Source organism: Aplysia californica, unplaced genomic scaffold (assembly GCF_000002075.1).
Source record: "Aplysia californica isolate F4 #8 unplaced genomic scaffold, AplCal3.0 scaffold00807, whole genome shotgun sequence".
NCBI lineage: Eukaryota > Metazoa > Mollusca > Gastropoda > Aplysiida > Aplysiidae > Aplysia > Aplysia californica.
Window position 1 is genome coordinate 276,976 of NW_004798077.1, and position 5,477 is coordinate 282,452.

The window sequence follows — 5,477 nt, forward strand, 5'->3', positions numbered from 1 at the left end:
ACTTTACCTTACTTGACTTTACCTTACTTGACTTTACCTTACTTGACTTGACTTGACTTGACTTGACTTGACTTGACTTTACCTGACTTGACTTGACTTGACTTGACTTGACTTGACTTACTTTCCTTTCCTTTCCTTTCCTTTCCTTTCCTTTCCTTTCCTTTACTTGACTTTACTTGACTTGACTTTACTTTCCTTTACTTGACTTGACTTGACTTGACTTGACTTACTTACACAACATACTTAGGGAACCTAAACAAATGGGTAACAGGGAAAGATCTGGGAAACGTAGCTTTTGTAAGAGCTTCCGAGCAAAGGAATGAATGGAGAACCATGATGGCCGATGTCTGTGGCAGATGTGGCACTGGATGATGATGATGATGATGATGATGATGATGATGATGATGATGATGATGATGATGATGATGATGATGACGACTGTGTGTACGATTGTTGGTCCTTGATTGTTGCAGGTTCTTGTTTCACTTGTGGTTCCTCTGTTTGGTAAAGCCCTGTTTGATTGTGTGTGCGATGATTGGTACCCAACTCAGCGCGTCCCCGGGTGGGGGATAGGAGAAAGGCCTCCAGATATGGAGGTTAGCTGCTAAGCAGTCGTGAACCAAATGGGAGATGGTCGTGGAGAGTAGAGGAGGACCCTGGTGGCACAGGTGCTTCAATGAATACAGTGGAACCTGCCCTGATGGCCACCTTTATAAGACGGCCACCTGTACAAACGGCCACTTTCCACCACACCCCCCTTGCGTTTTTTCTATATAATTTAACTGTGTAAAACGGTCACCTGTCCAACGCTGCCGAGGCTACTATATTTTAACCCACAACCCCTATCACACAAAGCAATAACACCTGTCTCAGACGGCCACCTTAGTGACTCCATTACGTTTTGTCATAAATTGTGCTTTGGCCCTGGCGTTGAGGGCGAGCCGTCATAATCCAATCCCCTGTTTGTTGTTAGGTAGTCCCTCCAACCGATCATGTTGTCCCTCCTACTGTTGACCAATAGGTAACACATTTTCAGCTGCTGGTGAGGTAAGCGTGTGATCCCTCATAACCCATAAGCCCCGCCCAGAACTCTTACACAAATCGTAAGTGAGATGAGTGGTCACTGTTTACCCAGTCTGTAACAAAGCAACAATGGACGTCAACATGAACTAGTGACAGAAGCGTCGCTCGTTCTCCGAGTGGTGGCGACCCATGTGTTTGTTTTAACATGGCACTCGGTCCTCCTTGTCTCACACATTTCGTTTTATTGTCACCCTTGTGCAAAAGCAGCAACAACAAAAAAGAAGAAAAAAAGGGAAAAAAACCTCAGCGAAAACAACAACAACAACAACAACAACAATGCGGCTACCTTTCGGTTGGGACCTCAGAAAGGAATGGTTTGTTTTCTTCATCTTGATCAGTTCTGCCTAAGACGGCCATCTGTCTTATACGGCCATTTTTCTCCTTGACTATGGGTGGCCGTTTTACACAGGTTTGACTGTACCTCGCACCCTGGAAGAAAGGACCGTCTCGGCGACGGGAAGACAAAGGCTAGCTGAGAAAACTGTAGACAAACCGGCCGTAGGCAACGGGAAACCACTGCTGTAATCTCCCAAGAATAATCAGGGAAAAGAAAACGACAAATGCAGTTTTTGGGTAACCCGAATAGATATAAAACTGAAGCCTATTTGGAGGGACAGAAACATCACGCACAGCTAAAAAATTAGACTAATGCGCTCACTGGTCATCTCAATATTTTTATACGCCTTCGAGTCGTGGGCACTAACAGCAGAATTAGAGAAAAACATTCAGACCACAGAGATGAGATATTACCGCAGACTCCTTGACATCTCGTACAAAGACCACGTTTCAAATGCCGAAGTACGAAAGAGAATCACCAACGCAGTGGGACAATATGAAGATCTACTGACCACAGTGAAAAGACGAAAACTAAAATGGTATGGGCATGTCACAAGATCCACAGAACTTGCCAAAACAATCCTGCAAGGAACCGTACAAGGAAAGAGAAAGAGAGGAAGGCAGAGAAGGAGATGGGAGGACAACATTAAAGAGTGGACAGGAAAAACGATGGGTGACAATCTGAGGAGAGCAGAGGACAAAAATAGATGGCGAGAGCTGGTTTTCCAATGCAGTGGTGCCCCAACGGTTGTCCCAACCACGGGGTAGAAGAAGAAGAAGAGAAGAAGAATAGATATAAAGGTCGGGAACATCTAGCTCTCACTGGCAAACCTAAAGGCATACGAGGCTGTGGTAGGCCCAGAGCAATATACTTAGGGAATCTAAACAAATGGGTAACGAAGAATTTTTTTTTTTATAGTGTGTTTGATTATTGGTCATTTGTTTGCGTTTTTTAAAATTATAGTTTTTTTCCTGTTACCTTTTTTATAGTGTGCATAAACATTGGTAATTTGTTTCAGATCTTTATTCTACCCTTTTTATGGCGTGTATGATAAGTTTTGCTCTTAATTTGTTTCAGGTCATAATATCATATGGGGCTCTGTTTTAATAAATAACAATGGGTGGTTGGAAGCTGCTCCGGTATAGTTTGCTATTTCTTGTTTATTCTCTCCTGCTTTCATAATGCATCCATTTGTCATGTGTTTAGTGAGGTGTTGGACATAATTAGCACCCACGTTAAAGCCCGCTCACTCTAATCTCACCTGCGGTCCTAATACATCAATTTGTCTTGTATTTAGGAAGGCTTTGAACATAATATTAAAGTACAATCGTTCCTAGTGAGGCGCTGGACATAATATTAAAGTACAATCGTTTCTAGTGAGGCGCTGGACATAATATTAAAGTACAATCGTTCCTAGTGAGGCGCTGGACATAATATTAAAGTACAATCGTTTCTAGTGAGGCGCTGGACATAATATTAAAGTACAATCGTTCCTAGTGAGGCGCTGGACATAATATTAAAGTACAATCGTTCCTAGTGAGACGCTGGACATAATATTAAAGTACAATCGTTTCTAGTGAGGCGCTGGACATAATATTGCGCCCACGTTGATGCCCGCTCACTGTAATCTCACCTGCTTTCATAATGCATCAATTTGTCTTATATTTAGAAAAACTTTGAACATATTATTGCGCAAACATTAACGCATCGTTCCTACCCCCTCCTGCTTTCATCATATTGTATCTGTTTGTCGTGTATATAGTGAGGCGTTGAACATTCGCGCCCACATGAATGCCCGCTTAAGTACAGTCGTTTCTACCCCCCCTACTTCTCATGCTTTCAGAATGCATCTATTTGTCTTGTATTTCGGAAGGCCTTGAACATAACATTAAAGTACTGTCGTGTCCACTCCCTCCTGCTTTCATCAGACACCTACACGTGTTTACATTGTATTTAACGATGCACTGACCACATTATCGCGCCAACATTAACGGACTGACGTGTCCACTCCCTCCTGGTTTCAGATGAGGACAGCGCCATAAACGACAGCCTGGTCATGATCACCCTCATCGTGTGTGTGTGTATCTTCTTTACCCTCCTCCTCGTCATCTTGTGCTGGTTCTGGGGGTACGTCTGCAAGTCTTGGTGGAGGGTTTTTAGCTGTTGTTAGAGTTTTGATATCATTTTGTGTACAGGGGGTACGTCTGCAAGTCTTGGTGAAGCTTTTTTAGCTGTTTTTTTGGTTAGAGTTTTGATGTCATTTTGTGTACTGGGAGTACGTCTACGAGCCTCCATGACAGTTTTTTTAACGCTTAAGCACGAGTTTTGATACGAGTGTGCGGTGGCGGAGAGGTTAGTGCGCTCGTCTCCCAAGCGGAAAGTCCGGGTTCGAGCCTCGCCCCCTCCTGCCCACCCAGCAGTAATGGGTACCTGACTTCGAGTTGGGGAAGTGAAGGTGGCGTGGAAAGGAACTGGCCACCCTACCACAATATGCCGAAGGCCCAGGAAGTTGTCTCACTAACAAGGCAATCCCCAATGTCCAGATCGGATGCGGGAATAACTTTACTATGAGTTTTGATAATTATTTCTTGTAGCGTTTACAAAGGTATTGCATTTTCTTAAACAAAATAAAATGCAGAAAAAAACTAGATCTATACTTAGGTTACTCAGAACGACACCAGACGATTGTGAAAGAGGTGCTGGACGGAAGGATGAGGGGTAGGAGAGTCAGTAGAAGACAAAGAGTAACATGGATGGACAACATAAGAACACGGACATCACTGAGTATACATAGCAGACTGTTTTTGTTTTTGTAAAGTGTTTTACGGCGCTCGCAACTGCATAAAGTCATATGAGCGCGCAGGACACACCTAATATTTTCAGTTGGTAGGAAATTTTGAATTTTGCCCGGGTGGTGGCCGAAACCTACTCTTATCGATTTTAGACCACCAAGGGATCTTTAACGTGCGCAACTTGCACACGGGCCCTCCGAGATTGTTCGCCCTTGTCCGAGCAGGCTAGGTGTAGATCTTTCCTACCAGAAGATCAGGGGTGTGGCTGAAAGACAGCAGTAAGAAGGAGCCAAGGAGTAGCAGTAGAAAGGCAGCAGAAAGAGTCAGGAGCCCAGAGGAGGGGGCAAAGGAGGTGAGGGGGTGGGGGCAGAAAGAGGAGACGAAAGCAGACGACAGAACATTGCTAGAGAGCAGGAAATGAGGTGAAAGGAGACAAATTTAGAGAAGAAAATTTTTCGGTCGCTACCCGGATTCGAACCAGGGACCTTTGAATGAGAGGCCAACACCTTAACCTGTAGGCCACGAGAGCCCCCATAGCAGACTGTACAACGGCGGCTCGCGACCGTGAAGGATGGGAGGTCATTACACGCCAACCTCGGAGTCAGAGAAAGCACTCCCAGATGTACAGGCTGATCCAAAAAACTGTACACATTTTTTTCTACATATCTCTCACAAAATTTGTACTAGAATGTTATAATTTGGAAGAGATATAATTCATGCAAAAGAAATTTGTTTGATATAAAATTCTCAAAGAAGAAACTAATTTCCGAAAACGGAAATGGCTTTTATAAAAATCCCCTATAAATGCAAAATGCACCAATCTAAAAGTCTTGTAGGAAAGTCAAGTAATGATTGGGTTGTTTTTTTTTCATTCATTTCATTTTAAAAATCTAATCTTTCTCCCTCCCCCCTCTCTCTCTCTCCCTCTCTCTCTCACACACCCACCCCCACATACACACACCCACCCCCACACACACACATACACACATCGGTCAGCGTCAGGTCATAAAGCTTCGATATATTACTCTCACACCTTCTTTCATTTTCCTCCCTAACTCTCACTTCCTTCCTCCCTCTCTCTCTCTCTCTCTCCCTCTCTCTCTCTCTCTCTCTCTCACACACACACACATACACACACCCACCCCCACATACACACATACACACATCGGTCAGCGTCAGGTCATAAAGCTTCGATATATTACTCTCACACTTTCTTTCATTTTTCCCCTAACTCTCACTTCCTTCCTCCCCCTCTCTCTCTCTCT

General features: G+C 44.0%; 1 protein-coding gene across 1 annotated transcript in view; it reads left to right on the forward strand.

The window, feature by feature from the left end:
• Positions 1-5,477, forward strand: part of LOC101855296 — a gene marked incomplete at its 3' end in the record, with an annotated part of 23,260 nt that overhangs the window by 10,088 nt on the left and 7,695 nt on the right.